Source organism: Molossus molossus, unplaced genomic scaffold, assembly GCF_014108415.1.
Source record: "Molossus molossus isolate mMolMol1 unplaced genomic scaffold, mMolMol1.p scaffold_m16_p_5, whole genome shotgun sequence".
Taxonomy (NCBI): domain Eukaryota; kingdom Metazoa; phylum Chordata; class Mammalia; order Chiroptera; family Molossidae; genus Molossus; species Molossus molossus.
Window position 1 is genome coordinate 33,647,861 of NW_023425388.1, and position 18,673 is coordinate 33,666,533.

Consider the following 18,673-nt stretch of genomic DNA (forward strand, 5'->3'; position numbering starts at 1 on the left):
ATGAAGGAGAAGCCACAGACGGGTCCTGAGCAGCACGGCCTGAGTATCCGCAGGATGTACAGCATGTCCACAAGGGCCAAGTCCTGCATTTTGGACATGGAATAACAGCCTTGTTTGTGTCACCAAAGAAAAGCTCGTAAGCATTGTTGAAATTTTCAAAATGCTTCTGGTCATTTTGTAATATGAACTTTGAAATTTAAATGCCAGTTTTCGACAAATTATAAAAATAAAGGACATTCACTGTGAATATAATAAAACAACCTGCCACCTCTGGGTGGCTCAGTTGGTTAGAGTGCTGTCTTGTACACCAAAATGTTGCAGGTTTGATTCCCAGTCAGGGGACATACCTAGGTTGTGGGTTCGATCCCAGGTTGGGGCACCTACAGGAGGCAATAGATAGATGTTTTTCTCTCAAATCGATCTTTCTTTTTCCCTCTAAAAATCAATAAAAACACATCCTCAGGTAAGAATTTAAAATATAAATTAAAAAACAACGTAACCTATAGAATGAGATAAAATATTTTCTTTTTTTTTTTTTTTATCCTCATCCGAGGACATTTTTCCATTTTTTGTTCAGACAGAGTGGGAGGGAGAGAGAGGAAGAGAGACAGAGAGAGGGAAACATCGATGTGAAAGGGACACATCGAGTGGCTGCCGCACGACCAACCAGGGCCTGGGACAAACTGCAACCGAGGTACGTGCCCTTAGTGGGAACCGAACTCGGGTCTCTCTGGACCACAGGCCAACGCGCTAACCGCTGAGCCAAACCGGCCAGGGCGAGATAAAATATTTTCAAATCATATATCTGATAGAGGGTTAATATAAAAATATAAAATAACTTAAACATCTCAATAACAAAATATAAAAGTCCAATTAAAAAATAGGTTGAGATGAGAAACTGAATAGACTTTTTTTTTAAAGACACCTGAATGACCAACATGTGCAAGAGAAGGTGCTAAGCTAATCATTAGGGAGATACAAATCAAAACCACACAGAGATACCACTTCATTCCTGTTAGAATGGCTACCACAAAAAATACAAGCAATAGCAAGTGTTGAGGAAGATGTGCAGAAAAGGGAACCCTTGTGCACTGTTGGTTGGAATGGAAGTTGGTTTAGCTATTATGGAAATCAATATGAAGTTTTCTCAAACAGTTACAAATAAAACTACATGTGATCCATTAATCCCACTTCTGGGTCTATAGCCAAAGGAAAATATAAAGTACATAAAAATATCTATGTACTGCTGTGTTTATTGCAGCACCATCCACAATACCAAGATATAGAAACAACCTAAGTGTCCATAAATGGATGAATGGATAAAGATGTGAGATACACACACACACACACACACACACACACACAATATTATTCATCCATCAAAGAAAGAAATACTCCTATTTGCAACACTATGGATGGATCTTTTGAGGGAATTATGCTAAGTGAGATAAATCAGACAGATAAAGACACACCGCTTGGTATCACTTACATGTGAAATCTGAAAGAGCCAAACTCAGAGAAACAGAATAGAATAGTATAATGATGTTTACCAGGGAACGGGATATGGAAGATTTGCTGAGATTTTATTAAAGAGTGCACAATTGTAAATAATACATAAATAAATTTTGGATATGTAATGCATAGCATAATTATTAGAGTCAACAATACTGTATTGTAAACTTCAAAGTTGCTGAGAGAATAGATCTTAACTGTTCTCACCACGAAAAAGAAATAATAAGTATGTGATAAAGTAGAGGTGTCAGCTAATGCTGTGGTGATCATCACAGTGCAATATAAAAATGTATCAAATCAACACATTGTATACCTTAAGCTTACACAATATTATGTTATTTACATCTCAGTTTAAAAAGATACATCTGATAAAGGACTATTATTTAAAATATGTGGGAGACATTTTGCATGGCTTCAATTTTGTTACAATCTGCTCTGCCATCACCTGCCCCAAGGCAGAATATCTCTGTGTTCTGCATTTCTTTATCTCTGTATTTTGCATTTCTTTAAGTAACCATTTACTCATCAGCCAGTCTTTACTGACCTTTTGTTCCTTTTGTAGTATTTCCTAGAATTGCTTCGGGCAAGCCTGGTGCTTGGCAACAGGTGCTTCTTGCCCTATATATTGTATGAATTAACCCCTGAATAAATGAGACTTGATCAGAATCCTGTCTTGTCTCCATTTCGCGTGTCTCTTGTCCCTCCTCATCCTCACTCCCCCTCTAGAGTCCTCGTTGCTCGACCTGCGGGACGGGTCAAAAATATAAAAAAAAACTCTTAAAATTCAACGATAAGAAAGCAACTTGATTAAAAAATGGGCCAAAGATCTTAAGAGACACCTTACCAAAGAAGATATACTGATGGCAAATATACAGGTAAAAAAAAAAAAAAACAAAGGATGCTCCACATCATATGTCTTAAAGGAAATGCTAATTAAAGAAATAATAAGATAGCACTACAAACCTATTTGAATGAACACAATCTAGAACACTGACACCACCAAGTGCTGAGCTAATATGGATTATCATTTTGAGCAAAAAATTGGTTCAACTGAATTAATGATAAAGTAGCTACATGGTTGTCTACTTAGTTGAGACCAAATTATTGACCTTGTATATGGAACTCAAACCATGCAAAATATCTTACTTTGAATAATCTTTTATATAGCCTTTAATAATCTACACACAAATTAATGCTAAAAGGGAATGGAAAACACACACACACACACACACCCCATTTAGATATGGTGGAAAAAAAACAAAAAACAATAAGGCACCTGACCTGAATAAAATATTTTACTTTAAGAAAAATTAAACTGTAAGTGAATAAAGTTTTGCAAATTTCCCATATATATTTTAAACTATCACATTTTTTTTTTTTTTTTTTAGTTCTATGTCAAAACAGGTATTGGAATCGTATGAAATGCATTGTGTTGTGAAAATTATAAAGTTTGCTCTATTTTGATATGAAACCACTTAGTTTTAGAAAGTACAGTACTTTTTCCAAGCCTTCAGAAGCAATTACTTTTCATGAGTTGACACAGTGTTTGATTGGGTCTGTCAGAAATACTTGTATAGTTCTCCTGTTGTAATAAATGGAATATTCAGGTTTAATTTCCATAAAAATAGATTTTAGAATATAACAATTCTGGGATTTATTAAATTTTCCAGCCAAGCACTGTAATTATCTCATATATCAACCATAACTAGTGCTTATTACAAGTGCCAGTTGTGATCATTTGCTGATTTTGTTGACATTCAAAGAATACTGAAGATGTATTTGCCATTTACCTTACATAGATGAGTTCAGAGCCTCCGTTTCCCCTAAAATTTTTGACAAATATTTTTATAAAGCAGAGATTTTCAATGTTTTTTTTTTTATTTCATGACACACCTAAAGTAATTATTAAAATTCTACAGCACATTAACAAATATATTTTTGCCAATCTGAAAAACAAAATAGGTATAATCTTCATTTCATTCATACTAGACAGCTGTTGTACCTGTTGTCATTTTATATTTTGACAATCTAAGGGAAAAGAGGTTGGTACCCCTGGCTGAGTAGTCAGGTATTGCAATTTTTAAAAATCCTTGTGGCCATACCAGTTGAAAAATGCTGATATAGAGAATGGAATGATTTTCTATCAGAATTTACACAACTACATAAAAACTTAATTGCTTTTTCTTTTTCCCTTTCATCCTGGAAGGGCATTAGGTGTCTATCCGTTGGGAAGTGAAATTCATGACATCCTGCCTGTTTTGCTTCATATCCTCTGATGTTTCTAGCTATAGACATGAGTGTTCAAATGATCTGAAACTGATACTTGAGTGCAACTCTCATTGTACCAATGACAAAGCTTGGGACCAAGAAGAAATATAAGATAATTCTTGAACATGATAAAACACTTAATACATAGAGTGAAGCAATTAATAAAATGCAAAGTTTCATATACCCCTCTCACCAACTTTTAAAAATTCAAAACTATGATCACTCTGCATTCATTATGAATTCAGGTATGACATGCTCTATTCAGTAATATGCAATACTATATGTTAGTAAAAGTTGAATTAAAAAATTATGCATTATATGCATTATTCATTATACCTTTGGCAAAATGATTTTTTATATTTTTTCACGATTTTATTTACAGTTCCTTTTTTCGTTGATTTTTTTTTTTTTAGAGAGAAAGGAAGGGAGGGAATGATGGAAACATCCATGTAGGTGAATGCTCCAGACCGTGGAAGCCTAAGAAAGTCCCATCCGATGGCTCTAACCCCAGGACCAGACCTGAGGCTCAACTGCAGAGCACTTGGCCTGACAAAACACCTGAACTAGACGAAATACTGTGAATGGGGCCGTGGAGGGCAGAGAGGAGATGGGGAAGCAGGAGAAGGAAATCACAGGCTGCACAGTGTGGCGCGGCTTGGAAGCCGAGGGAAGGTGCAGGCTGGGTGCAGCTCCAGCCCCTGGAAAAGCGGGGACTCAGCACCACACAGAGATCCCCAAAGGAGAGCAACAGAGAAGAAAAGGGGGGCACACTTGGTGCCTGGGGAAAGAGTCCCTTTCTTCCCCACCAACAGCTAAGAAGAGGTGCCCTCCCCCAACCTGGGGAACAGCTCTGAGCTGAAGATCAGACGGGCACCCCAGCGGCAGTGCCTGATGCTCTGGGGACTCGGATATCTGACCAGGAGAAAACCCCCCGCCCAGTGGAACAGCAAACAGCTTAGGGCAGGAAATCTGCACCCCAGTGGCAGGGACTGACATGTTGGGGATTCCAGTGTCTGGCCAGATGAGAGCCTGGGCAGTAGTCTCGCCCAGCGCAAGCCAGCCTTGCAGAAAGATGGAAGTGCCAAAAAGAATCTCCCCCCTCCCTCCCTCCCTCCCTCCCTCCCTCCCTCCCTCCCTCCCTCCCTCCCTCCCTCCCTTCCTTTCTTCCTTCTTTCCTTCCTTTCTTTTCATTACACTTTTTCTTTTTATTTCTGTTACCTGCTTGGGGTGGGGCGCCAGCAACACAGGCAGAACTGAGTCATTGGAAGGAGAGGAAGAGACTGCCTGCCTCTCCTGCAAGCTACAGGCACCACCCCCAACACACATCTGAGTAAACCACCCTGACTGGACCTGATACCCCGCAGAGCCCAGTGCCATTTGGGAAAGAGAAAGCAGCTTGGAACAAATACACACAAGTGGCTAGACCTGAAGGTGACCCAGCTTCTGGGCTAGTGGAAGCTCAGCTCATAGGACTACCTAGGACCATGCCCTGCAGGGCTCCAGCCAGGTGGCCATGGACCAGGTAGAGACAGTGATTCACACTGACCTGCACCAGAGAACTTCCCAAGAGGACAGGGACCCACACCCAAGGGGCCAGATCCTACCACAATGGAGAAAAATCCAGTGAGCTCCAAAATGACCAGATCCAAGGGTTTATTTTTTCTGCTGTTGTGGTGGTGGTGGTTTTGGTGTGTGGGGTTTTGTCTGTTTGTTTTACATTCAATTGTTTTTGTCTCTTTTCCCATTTTCTATTTTCCTGTTCTATAATTATTCAAATTAATATTATTACCTTCTAAAATTATCATTATTATTTCAGTTATTATTTTCTACCTTTTATTTTTCATAGTTACCCTTCTTTGTTTTCATATTCTTATTTTTGTTTATCTTTTTCCCCTCTCCTAACCCTGTTGATCTCATGCTTTCTAGTATTCTTTTTGTGCACATGTATGCATGTCTGTTTTCTGGTTGTTTGTATGTCCTTTAAGATTTTCATTGATATCAGCTACTACCACTGTAGGTGCTGATATCTGTTCAAGGTGCCCTTTGGCTTAGTCTGCTGTTGCCTGGCCTTTATTCTCAAAACATTTTTTCAACCCCTTTTAAGTCATTTGGTCTCACACATTCTAGCATTGTTCATTGTGTGTGAGTGGGTGTGAGAATGGGTGTTTTCTGTTTGTCTTTTACTATATTGCTGAGCCTGGGGCTGTATCATTGTTCAAACTGATATATTTTCTTTTTTAGTCTGCTTGTACATTGCCTTCTTTACTTTTATTTTATTTCAATTTTTTTCTTCTTTTTTTTTCCCCTCTTCTAATTCTTTTGCTCTTGTACCTTAGTGTTCCTTGTGTTGGTATGAGTATGTTTTTTTGATTGGCTGTGTGCCTTTCAGTCTTTTTGTTGAGGTGCTTGCCTCTATTATTGTTGAGGTGGACATTTTTTTGGGGGAATCTTTTTTTGGTCTGGTTGCTTTATTTTGTCCTGTCAACACCTATATAACAGTTGGCACAACATGGTCAATAGGGCCGGGGTTGTGACTCCTAGTTAAGAACCCCAAGGACTGAGCCCCACCCACAAATGGACAATAGCAATCATGACCCAAATTCAACAGAGAGCCCACATCACTCACACAAAAGTCTATCCTAGAGCACCCAGCTCAGAAGATAAAGGAGACTACTCCCCTGGGTCCCACAAGAAGGCCACCACGCCAAGGCTGGGAGCCATAGCAGTCTTATCTGATTCAAACTGACCTGCCTATGCCTCACCTTGCCCTGAACTACCAGACTCATAAAATGGTGAGACAAAGAAACAAGCCCCAAATGAAAGAAGGGCAGGAATCACCAGAAAGGAACTACATGAAACAGAGGCAAGCAATTCCTCAGAAGAAGAATTCAAAACAATGGTTTTATGGGTGCTCAAACAACTTAGTGAGAACTATAAGAAACTTAATGAGAGTTACACCAGCATACAAAAACAGATAGAAGCTATAAATAAAAATCAGGTGGAAATGAAGAATGACATAGCTGATATAAAAAATAGCTTGGAAGGATTCAATGGTAGATTAGAAGAAGCTGAAGGCTGAATCAATTAGTTAGAAGACAAGGTAGAAAAAAACACCCAATAGAGCAGCAAATGGAAAAAAACAAACTACAGGACAATATCCCTGAAGAACATAGATGCTAAAATCCTCAAAAAAATATTAGCAAATCAGATCCAGCAATATATTTAAAAGATTGGCCTTGACCAAGTGGGATTCATCCCAGGGACGCAAGGCTGGTACAATATTTGCAAATCAATAAATGTGAGACATCACATAAACAAAATGAAAGATAAAAATATGATATCAATAGACACTAAAAAGGCATTTGACAAAATCCAGCACCATTTCTGATAAAAATGCTCAGCAAAGTGGGAATAGAGGGGTCATATCTCAACATAATAAAGACCGTATATGAAAAACCTACAGCCAACATCATACTTAATGGACACAAACTAAAAGCATTTCCCTTAAGAACAGGAACAAGACAGGCCACTTCACCACTCTTATTTAGCATAGTACTTGAACTTCCAATGAAATTCTGAGCCCCATCATGTATTTCATTCATTAAGATATGTAAATATGTCTATATGCTGTCTTGTACTAAAAATATATGATCACCAGTCATAACTTAGTATCTCTGGTGGCCTGGATCAAAATGTCTCTTACTTTTGGAATTCAGGTTTTAGATTATGTAGATTATTAAAAAAAATTTTTTATCCTTACTCAAGGACATTTTTTGCATTTACCTTCATTAGAGTGGGAGGGAGAGAAGGAGGAAGACAAGGAGAGAAACATCGATGTGAGAGACACATCGACTGGTTGCCACCCACATGACCCCAAGTGGGGCTGGGGACAAACTGTAACCTAGGTACATGCCCTTAGTGGAAACTGAACCCAGGACTCTCTGGTCCATGGGTCGACGCTCTAACCACCGAGCCAAACTGACCAGGGCTAGATTATTAAACATTTTACCAAAGGTTAAATTTAACAATGCTCAATCTAGGATAACAATTCTTGGCCTGTAATTTCTTTTTTTCAACTCATCTTTATTGTTGAATGTATTACAGATGTCCCCCCATTTTTCCCCATTGACACACTCCTCCCCCATCCCACTCCCCTCCTGCCTTCTCCACACTATTGTATGTGTCCATTGGTTATGCATATATGCACAGAAGTTCTTTGGTTTATCTCATCTCACCCTCTTCCCCTTTCCCTTTGAGGTTCATCAGTCTAACAAGCAATTTGTACTTCTTAACTCCTTCACCTTTTTCACCCATCCCCCCAGCCCCCGCTCATTTGCAAACAACAAAAAGTTCTCTGTATTTATGAGTCTGTTTCTATTCTGCTTGCTCATTTTGTTTGTAGATTCAATTGTTAATAAATATGTATTTATTGCCATTTTATTGTTCATATTTTTGTTCTTCTCTTTCAAGAAGACCCTTCAACATTTCATATAATACTGGTTTGGGGGTGATGAACTTTTTTAGCTTATTCTCATCTGAGAAACTCTTGATATGTCCATCAATTCTAAATTATAGCTTTGTAGGATAGAGTAATCTTGTTCGTAGGTTGTTGCTTTTCATCATTTTGACTATCTCTTGCCACTCCTTTCTGGCCTGCAAAGTTTCTTTTGAGAAGTCAGCTGAAAGTCTTATGGAAGCTCCTCTGTAGGTAACAAACTGCTTTTCTCTTGCTGCTTTTAAGATTCTCTCTATGTATTTAACCTTTGGCATTTTGATGATGATGTGTCTTGGTGTGGACCTCTTTGGGTACATTTTGTTTGGGACTCTCTGTGCTTCCTGGACTTATATGTCTGTTTCCTTCACCATGTTAGGGAAGTTTCCTGTCATTACTTTTTCAAACAGGTTTTCAATTTCTTGTTCTCTCTCTTTTTCTTCTGGCACCCCTAAGATGCGAATGTAGCATGCTTGAAGTTGTCCTAGAGGCTCCTTACACTATCCCCTTTTTTTTGGATTCTTTTTCTTTTTGCAGTTCTTATTATTTTTTGCTTCCTTATATTCCAAATCAATGGTTTGCTTATTGGCTTTACCTACTCTACTATTGATTCCCTATAAGTATTCTTTATTTATGTTAGTGCATCCTTTGTTTCTAACTGGTCCTTTTTCATGTTGCTGATATTCTCACTAAGTTCCTTGGAAGTCTCCTTAAGGTCCTTGAAGGTCTAACTAAGTTTCTTGAATGTCTCACCAAGTTCCTTGAGCAACCTTATAACCAGTGTTTTGAACTCTGCATCTGACTGATTGCTTATCTCCATTTTGTTTGATTCTTTTCCTGGAGTTTTGTTCTTTTCTTTCATTTCGGACATGTTTCTTTGTCTCTTCCTTTTGGCTGCTTCCCTGTGATTGTTTTAGGTAGAGTTGTATTAGGTAGAGTTGTTATGTCTCCTGGGCTTCATAGGGTGGCCTATTGTTGTAGGTGTCCTGTAGGATCCAGTGGCACAGCCACCCTGACCACCCCAGCTGGGACCTCGAGGTGCACCCCTAGTGTGGACTGTACACCCTTTTGTTGTAAATGAGTCTTGATTGCTATTGGTACATCAGTGGGAGGGATTTACTCAGGGTGATCAGCTGCAAGGACTGGCTGTGCCCACTGACCACTGGCCTCTAACTATCTTGGAGGATCAGTTGTGTAGGGACCCACCACACTGAGAAAGACTTAATTTATCAGGGCTTTGGTACCCAGTGAGTCTACTCATTGAGTGTGTCACTTATGGAGGTGTTTGAGTGGTGTGGTGTTTTAATGTGATCTGAAGCTGTCCACTGAGTATGTTGGTTCTGGGGCAAGGTCAGCCACTGCCTGTGTTCAATCCAGGGCCACCCAGCATAAGCTACAAAATTATCTGCAGATGGCTGCTTCTTGTGCTGGGCTTAGAGGTGCCCAGGAAAAACCAAGTTGTGAACCAAGGCTGGTTGCCTCTGGTGCCAGGCCTGGGGACACTTAACGAGATGTATGGGGCTCACTGAGACCAGATGCTGCTTGTTTGAGAGATTTTAGGAAACTGAAGCAGGATCCAAGACAGGCCAATTCTATGGTAAAGCCTTTGGAAACAGCTTGGGTGGGCCTGAAAGTTAGGTGGGATGGGGCCTCAGGGAATCACCAGGGTGGGGCAAACAGTGTGAGTCTGGTGGCTGGAGTCCCAAATATGGGGGCAGTCTGCCTGCCCTGTGGGGTAAGGGCTCACCAAAGGAGCATCAGCCTCCACCAGCACGTCTGTCCAGAAGAAAGCCGCCTCTTTAGTCCTTGTCCCGAGGCCAAACAGCTCAGTTCTTCCCTCTATGTCTCCAGCGCCCCTCAAACTGCCTCCTTTCTGAGCTTAGAGGGAGCAAGTCTGAGTAATTCCATGTGCGGGCCCTTTAAGAGGAGCTGCCTGGGGCTCTCACAGCAACAGCCTCCCTGAGCCTCAGTTCCCGCCTGTTTTCCAGCCAGAAGTTATGGGGACTCTCTTCCTGGCACTAGAACCCTGAGCAGGGCACCTGGTGTTGGACGGGGACCCCTCAGTCCTCAGGAAGGACCTTCCCAGCCGAGGTGTCCTCCTGATTTTTATCCGCCACACGTGGGTGTGGGACCAGCCCGTCCCCTCTGCCCCTCCGACCAGCCTGGATGTGGCTGCTGCTTTAATTCCGTAGTTGTAGGACTTCCATTCAGCTCGATGTCAGGCGGTTCTGAAGGATGGTTGTTCTGTAGTTTCATTGTAATTTTGATGTGGTTATGGGAGGATGCGATACCATGTTTACCTACCCTCCATCTTGACCGGAAATCTCTAATTTCTTTTTAATTTCCTCTTCTTCCCACCCACCTCTCAATTAACCTCAAGCCATCAAAAAAGCAAATTAAATACTGTACCATTTGATGACAACTTATATTCAAAATTCCAACATGCATATGAAATATGCAGACATTTATTTATGATTCCAATTTGATATTCTTTTTATTATCATTGTTACATGGAGTAATTTTACATTATGTTATAGACTATCTTACTTTGTATATGAATTTGATTGTCCTTTGACTAGTTTACCAACACATTAGTAACATAATAACATAGTCTTTAATTTTTTAAACCCACTTAAAATTTACTCGTGCAGAGGAAACACTTTGAGGGCAATACATTAGTTATAAAAATTTAGTAAAATCTTGATTATTATTTCAGTGGTGAAACTGGTTTAATGTCTTATTTTTCTGAAATTAGATTCTCAAAAAAGGTGTCAAGATGTCCAAAGCACAATTTTAAGAGTTTGTGGGTTTAAAGATTGAGAATATATATTTGTTCAATTCTTTGAAAATCACAATAAAACTGACCTCTCAATGAGGTTTTGCACTTATTGACTAGAAGGCAGACACCCAAAACCTGATGTGTGCCTTGATGAGAGGATTTTATGGAAATTATATTCTTATAAAAAAATTTTTTTTAAATTTTCAGAAGTCTCAGAAGTAATTTTCCAGGCAGCTTTCGGCATGCGATTGATTGCTTTTGAAACACATTAGACCCCTTTGAGCAGAAGCAGAGTTAAAAGCTGAAGTCTAGACATGAGATCATCATTCTCATTATCAAATTCTATGTAAAGAAAGACTGATATTCTTGTGATTAAAACATAGGTACTCACTGATAGAGATTTCAGTGAAAATGTAATACATGTTCTTGCTTCAATCTATTGTGATATCCAAATCTGAGGATTCATGTCTACAGCCTAACCTAGCAAATTATGTGTTGTTATCTCTTCAAACAGTAATTCTCTTCAATGTTCCTTACTTATGACTTATAAAATCCTAATAAATTGGTATTGGTGCTTCTCAAGGCTTTGGAATGCTATTTCCGTTTCCTTGCCTCCAGGAACAACGCGCATACATTGTGTGGTCTCCTTACACCTTACACGGGAGCCAGGTCTCTTGCACTTTGTCTACATGACAAAGGCCTGAGCCTGGCAATTATGACAAACAAGCAGCTGTGGAAACAGCAAAACCTCACTCAGTAAGCATATGTTCTATTCAGAACAGTATTTGAATCAAGTTGGGACTTTTGTTTGCTGGTAACCAGAAAACTCACTTCCAACTAACTATTGAAAGAAAGGGGCATTTATTTCATAGATTACATAATTGCACAGGTTACACTTCCCACAGTTGGCCTTTGCTTCTGTTCTTTTCTTCTATTCCCATTCCACTTTCAAACAGAGCTTATTATTCAAACTTCCAAAGTCTCACCCTGTCTACATCTTTTTACTTTAATTAGCTTTAATTAACATAGTGAAAACTGGCTGCCAGAGGGTAGGTCTAACTTCCTCCAGATCTAAAAATACGGAGAGAATTTTAGTTTTGTTTTGTTTTTCTTCTGAAAAGCTGTTACATGTGTACCAGATTGATTCTGATTGGGATGTATTAAAAATCATGTTTCAATTGCTATGAATCAATATGGACAGCGTGATCAACCTGCCTTGTTTGGACAAGCATGTGTCACACTGTGGTTATGAAATGAACCAAACTTGGAGTTACAGGTGTAGCTCCATCTGAAATACATGTACCCAAATAGGTAAGGTGTAGTTTGGAGAAAACATATCAGGCACTCTTATCAACAGTAAATGAAACGGCTGTTGGATGAGCAACACCTTTCTAAGAGAATGAGGTAAATGACCAGAAATCAAATTTTACAAGTTCTTACAGAGTTAGAACAAAAGGATGCATATGGTATATGCATAGAATTCAAAACCACCTGAATGTGAATTTAATATATTATATGTTAAATGAGAATATATACTTGTGATAGGTTTTATTCATGTTTCTTCAATATTCTATTTTTTCTTCCTATTTTGCCTCTCTCTGAAGCAGGATTACAAACCCGTATCCTAGAGATCTCGTGGGTAACGTGGCTCGGCCAGTGGCATGTCAGTAGAAGAGCCACATGTCACTTCCTGGCAGAACTTTGAAGCCACTGTGTGATTTTACATGCAGCCCGATAGAGGCTGGGCACTGGAATAACGATTCCATGGAGCAAGATGAGGCTGATATAGACAGATCCTGAGTAAAAACAAATATTTGTTGATATAAGTCACTAAAAATTTGAGTTTTTTTGTTATAGTATGCCAGTGAAAATCCTGACAGAATTTTTTTTTCTTTCTTAAAAATCATTACTCTCATGGTTAAAATTAGAAAAAAGGTAAAATTTTAACCTGCGATGTTGCATTTTAAGTGCTCTTTTATCCACTTTGGAAGATGGCAAATTAACAGTTTAATTGTAAATCATTTGAAAACAAAGAAGGACCAAAAAAAATTAAAAAATAAACATCACCTATGTCCTCCAGTATTAAATTATTTGAGAATACTATTATGGAAACTATTCATTGAAGACAGTTATGTTATCCTGAAACCAAAAATAGCATTACATTACTTTCTTTGGATGTACACATTTGTATTATGCAAACCTCCATTCTGCCTGACTACAGAAAATTATTTTATTCCATTAACCTTGAGAAACCTCAAGGGAAGCGTATGCTTAGATATTCCACAAGTGAGTCCTACCATGCACTCTGTTCATCCCCTCCTTAAATCATCAATCCACCTACTCAGGTGGCTGCTACTCTTCTGCAGTTTTGTCTATCCAGCATGAATAAAGGCCCATCACCTAACACTATACTACACAGCTAAGACAAGACTATTTCACTTGGAACAGCATCATTCCTGAAGGCTTGATTTGATTATTGACAGAGAAGTTGAACTATAAGCCCTTCCCATTTAAGACTAGCTTTAATTTTGCATAACTAAATATCTGAATACAAACAGTTTTCCATATGCAGTACACCAAAAGCTCCTTTTCCAAAAAAAAATCAATGAAAACAAAAACATATATTTCCAAGATTAAAATGTCTTTCCCTCCCATTTTACAAAATACATTTTTCCAGTGCATCTAAAATCTAGTCTTATTCAGAGGATTTTCTGGCACTAAAACTCAGGCATGAAACATGTTGTCTACTGCTTGGTTTGCATTCTCAACACTCATTTGCACCTGATAGAAGAAAATACAAATTAATTGGTTCTATAGAAAATTGATCAATTTAGTATTTTTATATAATTTTATCTGCAATCTAATTTGATTCCAGATTTCCACTCACAATTGTATCTTTTCGAAAGTGCCATAGACATTTGTGAATTCCATTGCTCAGTGGGGAAGGAGTGTCTGCTCCAAAGCCATCCTTGGTCTTTTCATCATCCCAGGTCATTGATCCAGGAACTCTTCCTTTCTTTATCTTATTACATTTGTTGGTACCCTTCTTAGTCATTCTTTACTCTTCAGCAAACATTTAGATGTTATCTCATACTTTGTCTGCAAAGAGGAGACTCAGCTGATTATCTTGGCACAAAGAACGTCCTAGAGGTATTTGTAGTTTCCCCAAGCTTCAACAAGAAAAAAGAAAAAAGCAAAGCAGTCTGCTTTACTTTCATCTTTTTAGATATCTAGGGTTCCTACTGCATGCAATTCTCTTATACTGGGGTTTGGAACTTTTATAAGGATTAAAGCAAACCAATGTTTCCTTCATTGCTCTGCCTTCAGGAACTGCTCCATCAGCCTCGGTTACATTTAAACAATCAGAGTGGGTGAAGTAGCAGTCTCCCTTACCAGTCTCTTCTCTTACCAGTCTATTGTTACGGCTTTTAGGCTCTGAATCTTCCACAGCTCAGACCTGAAACTCAGTTTCCTTTTTAATAATACATATGTTGAAATATTTAGAATAAAGTACATTGATGTATATAAATTATTTAGAAAGGCATCCAAAATAAAATGAATAGAGTTATATATAAATAGATATTTTGTGATTAAACTAATCTAGTAAAATATCCCTGGTAATATCCAGAAGGATTGTAAATTATTTTCAATGTTTCTTTATTACATAAAAATTGTGTAGAGTCTTGGCTAGGCAGCTCAGTTGGTTAGAGTGTCATCCTGATTCGCCAAGATTGCGGGTTTCATATTCGGTCAGGGCACATCCCAAAATCAACCAGTGAATGCATGAGTGCATGGAAAAACAAATAGATGTTTCTCTCTCTTTCTCTCTCAAACTCAACCAATAAAAAACATTGGGGGGAAATTTTTCAAGAGTCCATTTTGGTATATAAAACCTGAAGAATTTGGATATTTGATGCAAAAAGTAATAAAATAGAATCTTGGTTAATATAAAATTATATTGAGATACATACATGGATTTACATGCATATATCATGTAGATTACTTTTGTTAAAAATGTCAGCAAACTATATTAGGAACAGCTTAGACTTCTGTTTCCTTGTTTTTCTACAAAACTCTGTATCATGGAAATCTGCCGGTATTTTGAAATTCATTAGACATACACTATTTCTTTGATGTAGAACATTTTGTGGTTTGAATATTTAAAACTTATTTTGATAACCTTGTTTTTTTTAACTTGAAAGTTATTTCCAAATTGCTTTAATAAATAATAATAAGTAATTACAATGATAGTTTGGAATGTCCTCAAATTATTTCTGAGGGGTAGAACCTAATGTGTGTAATTATTGACTGAAATAATATGGACATCTTCAGGATTTTTGTTGTATACTATAATACAACTGTTTAAAGGGTTGTAAATATTATCCACTGTTAAAGAATAATTGTGCCTGTATCAGCATATTTCTTCAACATAAATCACATATTTTCCTCTCTGTCAGTTGCATAGGCAAAATGATTCATTATAAAATTTATTTGATTTTTAGCAAAGTTAAACAATCTTATGTATATATATTTGTATGTATCATTTTCAGATTTTCTTTCTTTCTTTCTTTTTTTTTATCCTCGCTCGAGGACATTTTTCCATTTTTGTTCAGGTAGAGTGGGAGGGAGAGAGAGGAAGAGAGAGAGAAAATCGACGTGAAAAGGACATCCAGTGGCTGCCTCCCGCACGACACCAACTGGTGTCGGGGACAAACTGCAACCGAGGTACATGCCCTTAGCGGGAACTGAACCCGGATCTCTATGGACCGCAGGCTAACGCTCTAACCACTGAGCCAAACCGGCCAAGGCTCAGATTTTCTATTCATGTCTTTTGCCCATTTTTAACTTAATAATTCTATTAATCTTTAAGAGCAATTCACATACTAAATATTTTCAAGATTTACCCTGTTATGTAATATAATGTAATTTCTAAATTAGTTATTTTGCTTTTAATTCTGTTTATTTTGAGGACTATGGAATCTAATTTATAACTATACAAGTCTATCAAATTTACATTTGTAATTTTCTTAGCACTGATGATCAACAAAACCTTTGGCATGGTTAATTGAAATAAATATTTAACTATGTTTGTCTAGTTCTTTTACAGTTTCATCTATTCTACTTTGCATTCATATATTTTCAGAAATTACATCAATAACATATCTATCTGTCAAATATAGTTAACCAATCATCACAATTTCTTTGATTAAAATCCTCCTTACCACTCTACATCACAAATTCATTTAAAAATAATCTTTCCTGGAAGATGGTGGCGGGCAGGACCAGAGGGTGGGTGAGTGTGTGAGAGAGTGAGCAAGTGTGTGAGAGTGTGAGTGGATGTGAAGGTGGACGACCAAACCCAAGCGGTGCAGAGCCACGGAGCAGAAGGTCCCTGTGCTGTGGACGGAGCAGCCCACTACCGTGGTAATCGGTCCTTCAGAGCGCTTCTCCCTGCACCGTGGGGAGGTCCCAGCATTTTGGAAGATCCCAGGTCTTCCCTGGGAGGAGGCAGTGGGAGCGGCTGGGGCCCAGCAACCTGAGCCACCAGTGCACCTGGCACCATCGGACCAGTGGACACTCTGTGTCAACACAGACCAATGCACAGTAGTGCAGCTCCCAAGGTGCCGATTGCGGAAGCCGCAGACAGCCCAAAGCCCAGAACCACCCCCCACAGTAGCAGCCCGATCAGAGTCCAGATATACCCCCAGCAAAGGAGGCTGCGGAGCAGACATCAATCCCCAGGCAACAGAAGCACAGACCAGCAGCTGAGACCCATCCTCAAAAACTACAGCAAAAGCTGAGCAGGAGTTGAGTCCCACAGGGCAGCAGCACTCCCGAGCCACCCGTGGCAGGACCTGGGGCTCCACAGAGGCCTGTCTGGTCCAGGAGCTCACATGAGCAGTGGGAAGCTGGAGACCGAGAGGGACTGGTGCAATTCAGCTGCCCATGGGTCCCTCGGGGTGCTGGGGCACCAGAGAAGCCTGTGCGACCCAGAAGCCCATAAGAGCAGTGGGACGCCAGAGCCCAAGAGGGCCTGGTGTGATCCAGCTGCCTGCCCATGGGTCCTGCAGGGTGCAGGGGCAAGAGAGGCCTGTGCAACCCAGCAGGGACTGTGCAATTCAGTTACCCATGGGACCTACGGGGTGCTGAAGCACCAGAGAGGCCTGTGTGACCCACCTGTGCACAAGATATGCATAGAGGATGTGAAAATGGAGGCGGACTGAATGGAAGGTACAGAGACGATTTCCCAGGACCAAACAGGAATTACAACTAAAATGAAGACAAATCCTTGGAAAAAAGCAATAGTAAAGCAGCAGGACAGGACCATATAACCAGGGACACTGGTAAGATCTGCAGAGGTGCGAGAGGGTGGTGGGCTGGAAAACAGCAGTCTTAGCTGTGAGCAGCGCCCTTGGGGAATCAACACCAAGCCCACACCACAGTGCAGAGAGCCTAGATGGAGCACTAAAATAGCCACAGCCACTCACCTGGAGGCTACGGCACAGGGGGGGCAGACTGGACTAGAGCTCTGTGGGGACACCGGGGACTTGGAGGGTGCTCAGAGTTTTTGCTGAGTTGTGGCAACAAAGGACTGTGGCCACTGGGCTCCTTCTAAGAGCTGTGGGGAGAAGCAGCTGCTCCCCCACCCATGGGAGATTCAGCCTTTCTCAGGTGAGGCAAAGAAATGCAAATTGAGACTCATTAATAACCAGCATCTATCCCACCCTCTGGAAATCCTCTTATGCAGAAAACCAGGGCTACATTCCAAGGCACTAAGTAACTGAGACTACTAGCCACCAGGAAAAAGCTAGAGGATAACAACCTTTCCTGTGTTTGCAAATCAACCCAGGAAAAAAAGCATTTCCCTTAAGAGCAGGAACAAGACAAGGATGCCCACATTCCCCACTCTCATTTAACATAGTACTGGAAGTCTTAGCCACAGCAAACAGACAGGAAGAAGAAATAAAAGGGATCCAAATTGGAAAGGAGGAAGTGAAACTGTCATTATTCCCAGATGACATGATACTATACATAGAAAATCCCAAAGACTCCATCAAGGACTTACTAGACTTAATAAATGAATTTGGCAAAGTAGAAGGATACAAAATTAACGTCAAGAAATTGACGGCATTCTTATACAGCAATGATGAACTGACAGAAAGAGAAACTAAAAAAACAATCCCATTTACCATTGCAGCAAAAAAATTAAGATAGCTAGAAATAAACATAACCAACAAAGTAAAGGGCTTATTCGAAGAAAACTACAGGTCATTGAAAACAGAAATAGAGGCAGATATAAAAAAGTGGAAGCACATACATTATTCATGGATTGGAAGAATTAACATAATTAAAATGTCCATATTACCCATAGCAATCTATAGATTCAATGCAATCCCTATCAAAATACCAACGACATACTTCACAGAACTAGAACAAATACTTCAAAAGTTCATATGGAACCAAAAAAGACCTCAAATAGCCACAGCAATCTGGAAAAAGAAGAACAAAGTTGGAGGGATCACATTACCAGATTTCAGGTTATACTACAAAGCCCCTGTAATCAAAACAGCCTGGTACTGGCACAAGAACAGGCACATAGATCAATGGAAGAGAATAGAGAA

At 39.5% G+C, this 18,673-nt stretch overlaps 1 pseudogene; it reads left to right on the forward strand.

Moving 5' to 3' along the window:
* Nucleotides 1-11,811, forward strand: part of LOC118616911 — a 157,856-nt pseudogene extending 146,045 nt beyond the window's left edge.
* Nucleotides 11,812-18,673: the final 6,862 nt, after the last annotated feature.